This window comes from Chiloscyllium punctatum, unplaced genomic scaffold, assembly GCF_047496795.1.
Source record: "Chiloscyllium punctatum isolate Juve2018m unplaced genomic scaffold, sChiPun1.3 scaffold_131, whole genome shotgun sequence".
NCBI classification, from domain to species: domain Eukaryota; kingdom Metazoa; phylum Chordata; class Chondrichthyes; order Orectolobiformes; family Hemiscylliidae; genus Chiloscyllium; species Chiloscyllium punctatum.
The window spans coordinates 368,089-381,561 of NW_027309865.1; the positions used below are offsets into that span (position 1 = coordinate 368,089).

A 13,473-nucleotide genomic window follows, 5' to 3' on the forward strand; every position below is an offset into this window, starting at 1 on the left:
AAGGTGGTAATAGTAGACGAATCAATTTTGCAAACATTGACTGGGACGACCATAGTGTGAAAGGTTTGGTTGGGAAAGAATTTGTTAAACGAGTCCAAGAAAATGTTCTTTATCAATATGTAAATGTTCCTATCAGAAAGCAAGCAACACCTGAGCTTTTCTTGGCTGATCAGACAGGGCAAGTGACTGAAGTGATAGGATGGGAACAGTTTGGGTGGGAGGAAATTGTGGGCACCATGGAGAAATATTTGGATAATCGATAACTACGGGTGAGCTACCTGATGACTGGAGAGTGGATAATGTTGTACCTTTGTTTGTGAAGGGATAGAAGGAGAAGCCCAGGAACTGTAGACCTCGGAGTCTGACTTCAGTGGTGGGTGACCTGTAGGAGCTCATTCAGAAGGATAGGGTTTACATCTATTTGGAGATTTAAGGAATGATTAGGGACAGTCAACATGGTTACACAAGAGGGTGTCTCACAGACTTGATTGAGCTTTTTAAGGTAGTAACCAAGAAGATCGACGAGGGCAGAGCGTTAGACATTGTTTATTTGGACTTTAGTAAAGCCTTTCACAAGGTTCTGCATGGGAGACTGATTTGTAAAGTTTGATCACATGGGATTCAGGAAGAGCTTGCCAACTGGATACAAAACTAGCTTAACAGTAGGAAACAGAGTGTAATAGTGGAGGGTTGCTTTTCAGACTGGAGGCCTGTAACCAGTAGTGTTCTACAGGAATTGGTGCTGGGTCCATTTTTGTTTGCCATGCGTGTAGATGTTTTGGGTAAGAATATACAAAGTATGGTTTGTTTGTGGGTGCCATCAAAACTGTTAAAGTGGACAGTAACAAAGGTTATTTATGATTACAAAAGGATCTTGATCAATTGGGTGAATGGGCTGAAGAGGGGCAGACAGAGTTTAATTTGAATAAATGTAAGCTATTACATTTTGATAAAACAGACATCACCTTTAGCCTCATTAATTAATTTCACTAATTAAAAGTAAGGCCTTGAGTAGTGACAAAGAACAAACAGACCGAGTGTTTCAGGTCTTGTCATATGTAGACAGGATGGTTCAGAAGGTATTTAGCACACATACCTTCATTGCTCAGACCTTTAGGTAGAGGAGTTGGGACATAATATTGAGGCTGTACAGGATGCTGGTGAGGCCTTTTCTGCAATACTGCGTCCAGTTCTGGTTCCCCGTTACAGGAAGGATGTTATTAGAGAAGGTTCAGAAGATATTTCCCAGGATGTTGCCATGAATGGAGGGGTCGTGTTGAAGGAGTGGCTGGATAGGCTGAGATTTCTGTCACTGGAGTATAGGAGGTTGAGGGGTGAACTTATTAGAGGTTTATAAAATCACGGAGAGTGTAGATAAGATGAATGCCCGGGGGGTCGCAGGGGGATTGAAGACTCAGGTGCATACATTTTGAAGAGAGATGAGAAAGGTTTTAAATAGATTTTAGGATGTTTTATAGATATCCTAACAGATATTAGGATATTTTTACATTTGTGGAATGAACTGCAAGGGGAAATGGTAGCTGTGAATACAATTATAATCTTTAAAAGACCATGGGCAAAAGTTCATAAATAGGAAATATTTGGAGGCAGGTGCAGTTAGTTTCATTTGGAATTATAGTCGACATGGATTGGTTAGACCACAGGGTGTGTCTCCATGCTGAATAACTTTAAGACTCTAACTCTCGGTGTCTCTGTAAATTGCTCCATGCTCATAACTCTCTCTATCACTGTCACTTCATCAGCTTCACATCTCTTCCTTATCTCTGTAATTCCTCTCCAGCCTCAGAACCCTCACTATCTCTGGTATCACAAAACATCTGTCTCTGTAACATCATCCATTCTCACAATCCTCCTTGTATTTGTAATCTCCTCGAGTCTCACAAATCTCTGTGCTAAGTGCCTTTCTCTAATTCCAGCCTTGAGGATAGCCCATTTTTAATTCAGATTCATGCACCCTGAGCTCCAGAAATTACTAAACCTCTCTGCTCATTTTCCTCATCAAAACATTAACTAATCATGTATCATCTATTCTAATATCAAAAGGTATTAGATGATCATACAGGGTATGTGTGCTTGATGACCAATATGGATAAGATGGGGGCACTGTGTTAAACAGTTTTATATCAGAGACACTGACCCCATTTTATTCCGTGTTTCTCTGTGATTCTCTCTTTTCGAAGCAGATAGGAGTGGGAAGCAGTGGAGTATGTAAATGATCCATGGTCTTCATAGTGAGAAGATTCCACCACCATGGGCTGTTTACCCACCAGCTCCACAATGTCCGATAGCCTATCCAAGCTATTGCGGATCCTAGAACCAGGGAGGTAACATACCATCCTGGATTCATGTCTGTGGCCATAGAAGTGCCTGTCTGTGCATCGACTATTGAATCCCCTGTCACTCTAGCCCTGCCACTCTCTTTCCTCCCACTCTGTGCAGCAGACCTTTCTGTGGTGTCACGAACCTGACTGTTGCTGATTTCCTGAGAGGCTACTCCACCCGTAACCTCCCAACAGAATCCCAAGTGGTATATGTGTACCTGTTTGAGAAGGGGATAACCACTGGGGACTCCTGCACTCCTGCACACCCTTCCTATCTATTTTATTGATCTGATGGTCACCCATTCCCTTTCTGCCTGTGTAACCCTCACCTGCAGTGTGACTAGCTCACTAAACGTGCTGACCATAACATTCTCAGTATTGCAGATGCTCCACAGTGACTCCACTCACAGCTCCAGCTCTGAAAAGCACTTTCCCAGTAGCTGCATTTGGGTCCACTTCCTGCATACATAGCCGTCAGGGATACTGGAAGCGGCCCTTATTTCCCACATTGTGCAAGAGTAGCACACCACGGGTCTGAGGGCTCCTATCTCAATGTCTCTCTTTATTCATTTAGTTACTCCCATTAAGAGAATTTAAATGAACTAGCAACCTTCCTTCACACAAACATTTCTATTAAAATCAAAAGCACCAATCTTTACTTAGCCTGTTATGCTTTACTTTAAAAACTGTTAAGAAATACTCCGCAGGTATCACTTAAAAATTGGCTGTTCCCATTGGGATCATGTGAGTTTCTGAATGGCCTGAACCAAAACTGAGTTTCAGCTTCACCTTCTCCCTGTCTCATCTCCCTCTGTTTTCACCCAACTCTAAAACACACTCATTGAGCCAAGCAGCCCTCACAGTGCAGCCCTGTCATTTTCATTGTCTGTTCACACCTACACTGCCCTCAGCCTCCTGTCCTGTTCCAATGCATCTCAATGGGAGCTCAGGGACAGCACCTCATCTTTCAATTCAGCCCTTTGTAACCCCAGAGTCAATATGGACCTCAGCAGTTTCTGGATGAATGGACAGTTGGTAGAATCTGGAACATTCCACCTGGAAAGGTGCTGGAATTTGAGTCCAAAAGGAGTTTTAATGAGAAGTTTGCAGGTGATTGAAAATAAAGAGTTTATAGGTTAACATCATGAAGTGGGTGATTGGATCGAAATCTGACAGTTCTTAAAAAGAGACGAGGTGTAGCTTGGATAAATACGTGCTCCCTCTCAGGCCAATATCTCCTTCCTCAGCTGCAGGGCCCAGGAGGCAGCGCATACCCAAAGGGTGATCCAACCACGAATTTGTACATCTTTCTGCTTAACAAAAATATTTTCCCGCAAACAGAACAAACCCTTCTCCTTCCACAGTTAAATGCCAATGATGTTCAGATCCTGATGACTCCATTGACTGCAAAAATTTGCTTTGACATCCCAGCCTCAATTATTCTGATTTAATATCCTATGAAATGAATTCACAAAACAAAACTCACAGTCAGTGCAGGAACAATAGTAAAGACATACTTTTCTCTTGGTATGTGCTTGATGTGTAAATGCCTCTCTTCAAATCGCACCCCACTACTAGGAAGGGGACATGCACATGCGCCTCACCTGTACCTTGCCCCGAATAAAGATGGCGACCATAACCCAGGTCCTATCACCGCCTGAGGGCCGCAGCCGTTTTCCCATCTGCTGCAAACACGGGACCCAGAGTTTCTAATTCAGACTAACGAACCGCACAGAGTAATTAAAACTTCCCAGTCTAAAGTGACTCATTATCTCCGTCTCCGAGGCCACTCTCCCCTTCCCTGTTTGCGACTCCCACATTCACCAACGGCCGTGTCACGTGGCACTGCATCAGCAGAATTACTAGTGACGTGTCATCCCATTGGCCACGCCCCTCAATCACTCCCATTGTTTGGATGACCAGCTGGTTCCACTTGGTCCACCAGTCCCTCGACCTTTTCCTATTGGTCTGAAGCTGCCATCAATCAGCTGGACCCCATTGTGAGGTCAGTGGTGGGATCCTCCCCCTGTCTGAATCAAACCCAGAAGGTGTATGGATGGTGTCAATCAGGAACAACAAGCAGATGGTGCTGGGAAAGCTCAGCAGGTCTGGCAGCATCTGGGAACAGAAATCTGTCCAGTGGCCCTTCCTCAGAACCGATGGGAGCTGGGAAAACTGGAATCCTGACAGTGTGGAAACAGGCCATTTGGCCCAAAAGGTCCACAGCGTTCCTCCGAAGAGTATCCCACCCAGGCCCATTCCCCTACCCTATTACTCTACATTTCTCCTGACTAATGCACCTAACCTACACATCCCTGAATATTATGGGAAATGTAGCTTGGCCAATTCAACTAACCTGCAGATCTTTGTATTGCAGGAGATAGGGGTTAAAGAGTAAATAACAGGCAGGGACAGAACCCAAAGAGAGACTTGAACATTTGGAAAGACAAAGGAGTGGATTACGTTCTGGCTGGGGGGGTGCATAGCTGTTAATGGAGGGGACAGGAACCTGTGTCTGGCAGCATCTCAGTGGAGGTGGCGGAAATGGCGACTGATGATCTACGTTCTGCTGCAAAAACAAACCCCGAACTTCCAGCTGCCTGCCACTTTAACACACGAGCCTGTTCCCTGGCCAACATCTCTGTCTAACGCTTACTGCTGTCTTCCAGTAAAGCCTGAACATACCAAATTGCCCCGTTTTTCAAGGACTGCAATTTCCCCTCCCACGTAGTCAATACAATCGAATGTGTTTCCTCCACTTCCCGCACCTCTGTCTTTGAAATCCACACTTCCAACTGCAAGGATAGAACCCTCCCCAAATCCTTACCATCCACCCAGATAAAACACATCATCCTCTGCCATTTCCACCACCTACAATCAAACTCCACCACCAGATTCTTCAGGGGTTTGACAGGATAAATAGTGAGAGGATATTTCCCATCACGGAATCAAGGGTTCCGTTTCAGATTCATCAAGTTTAAGGCGACACCGACGCGGGTAAGGGGTTTCAGTAGCAATGGAGCTGGGGTGAGGCGACAAACAACGTTCAAGAGATTGGAATTCCTGATGTTTTTGATTGTGTAGATGTCTGATCAGAAGGTCAGCTTGGGGTCAGATATGAGAGGAATATTGTGAAGAGTGTAGTTCTACCTCAGACAGTTCCCAGTGAGAGGGAGGAGCTCAGCAATAAGGGAAAGGAATTTGTAAGGCAATGGGTTTAACCAGTACAATGTTTCATTGGAGGAAACTGCAGCTAATCAAGTAGTGGGAATGTGGTAAGCAGTTTGATAACTGAGTAACATTGGAGTAATGGAGAGGGATGATGGGGAGGGAGAGCTGGGCATCGTCAGTGTACATGTGAAACCTAACACGGTGCTTTTGCACAATGACACTTCCTGGTATTGTATGTGAGATACAGGAGGGACCAAGGACACCAAATGCAAGAAATTCAGAAAGGAGTTGGAGAGTGGAGATGGAGCAGGATTTTGAAGGGCATAACCAGAAAAGACAGAACAAGGAACAATATCTGTGAATCGGTGAGGGGGACTGATAAGGAGGAGGAGGAAAGAGAGTTGGAAAGTCTGTAGTTTAGTTAGATTAGAGTAAAGGGTCAAGATGAGCTCTGATAAGGCTTGACATGAGATTGGACAAAGATGTAAGTTTAGGACAAAAACCAGGAACACTACGTGATGCACTTTGACTCAGTGGGTTAGTGGGAGGGAGGGAAGCAGCAGATCGGATTATCTCAGTCTTAGTGACAGAGAAACTACATGTGCTCCAAACTCTTGTTATTGGAGAGAATGTTGGAGGAGACAGGACGATGGACAGTGTTTCACAAAGAAACAAAACCTGGGTAAGTGATATTTGAAGTGAGTGAACAAACCTGATGTATTTAACTTTTATCCAGAATATTAAAACAAACGACTGAAGTCCTGGTTCGAATCCCATCTTGGCAGATGGTGGAGTCTGAATTCAAGAAAAAAATAACTGGAATTAGGAATTTCCTGATCTCCATGGAACCATTGTCAATGGCGAAAAAAGCCCTGCCAACCCGACAGTCGCCCAACAAGCTACTCACTGTATTAATCACTGCAAAGTCTCAACAAAGGAATGAAACTGGATAGACCGCTTGGTATCTATCAAGGCACCATTTAATACAACCACAGAATCAGCCCTCTCGATGGTGCAACGTCCTCCTCACTAACATCTGGATTTTGGGGCCAAAATGTGCAGAGCTGTCTCACAGACCAATCAAGGGATAGCCTGACATAGTCATACTCACAGAGTAACCCCTTACAGACAATGACCAGACACCACCATCACCATCCCTAGATAGAGTGTGGGGTGATGGAAAAGCACAACAGGTCAGGCAGCATCCGAGGAGAAGGAGAATCGACGTTTCGAGCCTAAGCCCTTCATCACCCTGATCTGCTGTGCTTTTCCAGCACCACACTCTCGACTCTGATCTCCAGCATCTGCAGTCTTCACTTTCTCCTAAAATCTCTGGATATGTCCTGTCCCACCGGCAGGACAGACCAGGCAGAGGTGGTGGCACAGTGGTGTACAGACAGGGAGGATTTGCCCTGGGAGTACTCAGCATTGACTCCGGTGACCAGGAAGTATCATGGCTCCTGCTGATTACCACGTACCGTCCTCCCTTGGAGGATGAATCACTTCTCCTTCATGTTCAACAACATTTGGAGGAAGCACTGAGGCAATAAAATGGCGTCAAATGTACTCTGGGTACAGGATTTCAATGTCCACAATCGAGACTAACTCTGCAACAGAATTACTGACTGAGCTGGTCAGGTCCTAAAGAATATAGCTGCTCAACTGAGTCTGCAGCGGGTGCTGAGGGAACCAACAATAGGGGAAAACATACTTGATCTCATTGTTATGAATTGACCAGCTGCAGATATATCTGTCCATGACAGTATTGGTAAGAGCGACCATCACACATTCCTTTTGGAGACAGAAGTCTTGCCTTAAAGTTGAGAAAAACCTCCATTGTGTTGAGTGACACTATCACCGTTCTAAACGGGATAGACTTTGAAGAGATGTAGGATCTCAAACTGGGTATCTCTGAGGCACTGTGGGACATCAACAGCAGCAGAACTGTACTCCAGCACAATCTATAATCTCATGGGTTTGTAAATCCCGCTCTCACCCATCACAATGTACAGTAAAGGAGGGCATGCCAAGAGCAGCACCAGGCATACCTAAAAATGAAGTGCCAACCTGGTGAATCTACCAAACAGGACTATCTGCATTTCAAACAGCATCAGCAGCAAGCAACAGAGCTAAGTGATCCTACATCCAATGGAACAAATCGGAGCTCTGCAGTTCTGCCATACCCAGTTGTGAACGGTGATGGACAATTAAACAACTCACTGGAGGAAGCATCACAGATATCTCCACCCTTACTGATGGAGGGGCCTCATACATCCATTCACCAGATAAGACGACAGCATTTGCAGCAATCTGCAGCCAGACGTGTCAAGTGGATGATCCATCTTAGCCTTCTCCAGTGGTTTCCAACATCACAGATGTGAGTTTTAAGCCAGTTCGATTCAGTTTGAATAACATCAAGAAATGGTTAAGTAGTGCAAAGGCTATGGGCCCTGCCAATATTCTGGCAATAATACTGATGGCTTGTGCTCCAGAACTTGCCACCCACCAAGCCAAGTACCCCTCCAGCACTGACATCGACCAACAATGTAGAACAGGGATGTTCAACACAAAAAACAAAGGGCAATCCAACCCAGACAATTTCTTTCTATCAGTCCATACTCGATCAGCAGTAAAGTGATGGAAGACGTCATCAACAGGGCTATCAACCAGCAGCTGAGCGGCACTCATTTTAGGCTCCACCAGGGCCACTCAGCTCCCAATTGTGATACTGCCCTGATTCACAACCTGACAACCAGCTGAATCCCAGAGGTGAGGAGAGTGTGATAGCTCAGTCCCAAGTCCAAGACCACTATTACTAGCTGACTCCACCCTCATCTCAGCTCATAAACTCTCATCTGCCTTGTATTATCTCCAGACTTCATTATCCAACCACACTCCTGGCCAGCTTCCCACATTCAACCTCCCTGTAATCGCAAGAAAACCTAAATCTCTGCTGCCCAAGTACTCCCTTGTACCAAAAATTGTTGATCAATAAAAAGGCTCCTATTCATAATCAACAACATAGAGCTACCGCGATGTACAGCATGGAAACAGACCCTTCAATCCAACCCATCCATGCCAACCAGATATCCCAATCTAGTCTCACCTGTCAGCACCCGGCCCACATCCTCCAATTTAAAATTCTCACCCTTGATTTAATTCCTAGCTCGCTGCATCACACACCCTTTGAGACCTCGACAACCCATTCTGTTCGAGACTCCCAACGATTTGTTAAATCATTATTTCACCTGTGTGGCTGTTTCTACAGTTGCTAAAGCAACAAGGTCTGAAATTCGCAGTCCAAACCTCACAGATCTGTTTTCCTCCTTTCAGACTTTCCTCAAAACCTGCTTATTTGGCAATGGTTTTGGTCACCTGACCTAATATCATCCTTCTCTGGCCTCATGTCTAAAGTTCCCAATAATATTTTTGTGAAATTATAAGCATGTTCTTGATTTGGACATTATCTTCAAATCATCACTGTTGCTGTAATGAATACTCTGTAATGTCTCTGACCCAACCACATTGTGGGAGCACCTTCACCACACAAACTGCAGCTGTACAAGAAAGCCAAACATCACCCTCTCCACAGGCAACAGGGCTTTGGCATTAATCACTGGTATCTGTGGAAGGAGGAACACAGTTGATGTTTCAGGGAGTGCAAAACAGATTACAGGGAATGAAAATGGTGCAGAATTTGATAGTCAGAAACGGAAGGAAAATACACGTGCTTATTGAAAAAAAGAATTCTTGACTGTCAAAGTTTTTCTAGAAAAAAATAATCTGATAATAGAGCAGCACATGGTCAGGGGCTGGGCAGCAGTGAAAAATTAACTTACAAGAATCTCTGATAAAGTAATAGTAAAATACTAAACAGACCAAAAATACACTTATTGTTCAAGACTGAGGAAGCTAGTTTTGACAAAGTGGCCATGAGGGAGCCCAGGGGTGAATCAGAGCAATATTAGCTGTTATGATCCCACAGTCATAGAGCTGTCTCGCACCGACACATACCCTTCGGTTTAACTCATCCATACCAACCAGATAGCCTAACCTAATCTATTCCCATTTGCCAACACTTGGCCCATATCCCTGTAAACGCTTCCTAATCATATCATGTATCTATTTAGAGGCCTTTAACATGTTTTAATTGTACCAGCCTTCACTACTTCCTCTGGCAGCTCATTCCACCCACTGCATTAAAGAGTTGGCCTTTAGGCCCCTTTGAAATTTTTCCCCGTTCACCCTAAAGCAATGCCCTCTACATCTGGACACCACTACCCGAGGAAAAACACCTTGTTCATTTACCCTATCCATGCCCCTCATGATTGTATAAACCTCCATAACATTACCGCTCAGCCTATGGTAGTCCGGAAAAACAGCCTCAGCCTTTCATGCCTCACCCTGTAGCACATCCTCCAAACCTCGCAACATCCTTGTAAATCTTTTTTTGAAACCTTTCAACTTTAACAACACCCTCTGATAGGAGGCAGGCCAGAGTTGCACACAATATTCCAAAGTGGCCTAACCAATGTCCTGTACAGCAACATGACCTCCCACATCCTATATTCGATGCTGTAACCAATAAAGGAAAATATACTGAACACCTCAGTGGGTGGCACGGTGGCAGAGTGGTTAGCACTGCTGCCTCACAGCGCCAGAGATCCGGGTTCAATTCCCGCCTCAGGCGACTGACTGTGTGGAGTTTGCACGTTCTCCCCGTGTCTGCGTGGGTTTCCTCCGGGTGCTCCGGCTTCCTCCCATAGTCCAAAGATGTGCAGGTTAGGTGAATTGGCTATGCTAAATTGCCCGTAGTGTTAGGTAAGGGGTAGATGTAGGGGTATGGGTGGGTTGCGCTTCGGCGGGGCGGTGTGGACTTGTTGGGCCGAAGGGCCTGTTTCCACACTGTAAGTAATCTAATCTAATCTAAAAACCTCCTTCACTATCCTATCCATGTGCAACTTGACTGGCAATGAACTATTGTTAGAAATGGGGAAAAGTGTTGTTTTTGCAGATATAGAAAAAGGGGTACAGCAAGAGAACTATTAACTCTATAAGTATTTAGGGAAGAGAATCTATAATTATGGTTAATTAAATACTAATTTTTGTGTGTAATTATTATAAGTTTCAAATAAGTTCAATGTTTAAAATAAAGTTCAAATCAGTTTTGTTTAAAACTTGTGTTTTCAGCAAAACGCTGACATAACCAAAATGCTTGAGCTATACAAGACAATGAAATATGCAGGGATGGAATGTGCCAGGAGAGTTGATACAAAATGTTGAACCAGATCATGATGTACCTATGGATAATGGTCAATGGACAAGTGAGAAGGAACATCAAGATAGCGGTTTAGCCTTGTGTCAGCACTTACAGAGGGGAAAGTTGCCAACTTGGAGAGAAGGGGGCAATAAGGGTGGAGCATAGCTAGGCATTAATAGAAATCAATAAAAAAAGATTGGGTAGTATAGGAGCCAGTCATAGTCGGTAGAGATGACCTCACGCAACTCAAAGATACAACTGGTGTAGTAATTTGAATTTTTCCTCACTTCAATTGTTCTGTACAACTGGAGTCAGATTCTTGCAAGATCGTAGAATAAATGGGTCTCGTTTCCAGTTTTGGTGGTCTCGTCTAAATTTTATTGATTTTGTTTTTAACACTATGAACCTGCAGTCCAAGGTCTCTTTGTTCTGCAAGATTCTCCAGGGCCTTGCCATTTAGTGTATAAGTCCTGCCCTGATTTGCTTTTCCAAAATGCAGCACCTCACATTTATCTAAATTAAACCCCATCTGATCAATATCCCATTGCACTCTGAGGTAACCTTCTTCCCTGTCCACAATACCTCCAATTTTGTATGACCTGCAAACTTATTTACTATACCTCCTATGTTGACATCCAAATCATTTAATTGAATGACGAAACAAATCCAGAAATAAACACCCATCTCTCTAGGTTTGAATATGCTCTGTGTAAATCCTGCCCTATGACTTTTACCAGAGAAACGCTGCCCCTTTGCCCCCTACGAAGATGGCGGCTCCGCACGTGTCCAGTGAATCGTTGCCCCGAATAAAGATGGCGGCGCTCACTCAGCCCTGAAGCTGCGCTGAGGCAATTCCCCGTTGACTGCAAACACGGGACTGGGACGTTCAAATTTGTGTTTTCCGACGTGCACAATTTGTTTATAAAACTTCGCCTCTCATAGGAACACAGTTTATTTCTTTCCTTACCGTATCCTTTCGCTCCATAACTTCCCGAGTATTCATTACATCGACTCTGCGCCGCGCGTAAGGGTGATCACGTGGTTTAGTCCAGTTCCGCCCATCATTCACTTTGATTGATTGGAGGACCAACCGCCCAGCCAGGACCTCCAGCTCCGCCCACCGTCCTTCCATTGGTCCCGTGCTGACATCAATCACCCGGGGTCCCTTTGTTGGCAAGAGCATGCGCAGTGCATCCTGCTTGAGCTGATATGTTGGGTAATGTGATGGGAGAGTTTACTGAGGGGAACAATTGGAGAAAGTGAGGACTGCAGATGCTGGAGATCAGAGCTGAAAAAATGTGTTGCTGGAAAAGCGCAGCAGGTCAGGCAGCATCCAAGGAGCGGGAGAATCAACGTTTCGTGCATTTCCCCTCCCCCCACCTTATATCAGCCCCAACCATTTCCCCTGCACGCACCTTATCTCAGTCCCAACCCTCAGACTCAGCACCGCCTTCTTGACCTACAATCTTCTTGCTGACCTCTCCACGCCCACCCCCTCTCCAGCCTATCACACTCACCTTGACCTCCTTCCACCTATCGCACTCCCAATGCCCCTCCCCCAAGTACCTCCTCCCTACCCTTTATCTTAGCCTACTTGGCCCACCAGCCTCATTCCTGAAGAAGGGCTTATGCCCAAAACGTCGATTCTCCTGCTCCTTGGATGCTGCTTGACCTGCTGTGCTTTTGCAGCAACACACTTTTCTGCTCTGAAGGGAAGAATTCCCTTTGTGTGAGCTCTGCAGTAGATTTCCTTTATTCATGGAGGGAATTCCCTTCCTACTCATGTCTGTATCGCTGTGATTGATGAATCAATGCCATCTGAATCAGTACATAAACACCCCATTTTCACAACATCTGAGATCTTTAGCACATTGTATCATGCTCTTCTTTGGAGACAAAAAGCATGAAATGGAGGCTCAAGGAATCAGAGCATGAGTACGGCATTCATCCCCTTCAGCTTGTTTCCCCCATTCTGTCAGATCATGGCTGGGCCAACCCAGGCCTCAACACCTCTTTTATGCTTGATTCGCAACTGCTCAATATTTCAAAAATGTATCTGCCCTCTTTTAAAATAATTTGAGATAGAATCTGACCTTAGTGGTGGGAAAGATGCTGCAGTCTATGATAAAGGATGAAATTACGGCAGATCTGGATAGTAGTAAAAGGATAGGACAGAGTCAGCATGGATTTATGAAGGGGAAATCATGCTTGACTAATCTTCTTGAATTTTTTGAGGATGTAACTCTGAAGATGGACGAGGGAGATCCAGTAGATGTAGTATACCTGGACTTTCAGAAAGCTTTTGATAAAGTCCCACATCGGAGGTTAGTGAGCAAAGTTAGGGTGCATGGTATTGGGGGCAAAGTACTAGACTGGATTGAAAATTGGTTGGCTGATAGGAAACAAGGGTACATAGAACATAGAACATAGAACAATACAGCACAGAACCGGCCCTTTGGCCCACCATGTTGTGCTGAACTTCTAACCTAGATTAAGCACCCATCCATGTACCTATCCAAATGCCGCTTAAAGGTCACCAATGATTCTGACTCTACCACTCCCACGGGCAGCGCATTCCATGCCACCACCACTCTCTGGGTAAAGAACCCACCCCTGACATCTCCCCTATAGCTTCCACCCTTCACCTTAAATTTATGTCCCCTTGTAACACTCTGTTGTACCCGGGGAAAAAGTTTCTGA

General features: G+C 44.8%; 1 long non-coding RNA gene across 2 annotated transcripts in view; it reads right to left on the reverse strand.

Annotated features, from left to right (window-relative positions):
• Nucleotides 1-11,825, reverse strand: part of LOC140471627 (uncharacterized) — a 30,843-nt gene extending 19,018 nt beyond the window's left edge. Inside the window, exons 1-3 of one of the 2 annotated variants that reach the window (XR_011957115.1) lie at nucleotides 11,741-11,825; nucleotides 6,226-6,308; nucleotides 3,691-3,797 (exon numbers count right to left, since the gene is read on the reverse strand). This is a non-coding gene — a long non-coding RNA (uncharacterized lncRNA). The remainder of the gene's footprint in view (nucleotides 1-3,690; nucleotides 3,798-6,225; nucleotides 6,309-11,740) is intronic. The other variant, XR_011957114.1, reaches the window with a different exon arrangement.
• Nucleotides 11,826-13,473: the final 1,648 nt, after the last annotated feature.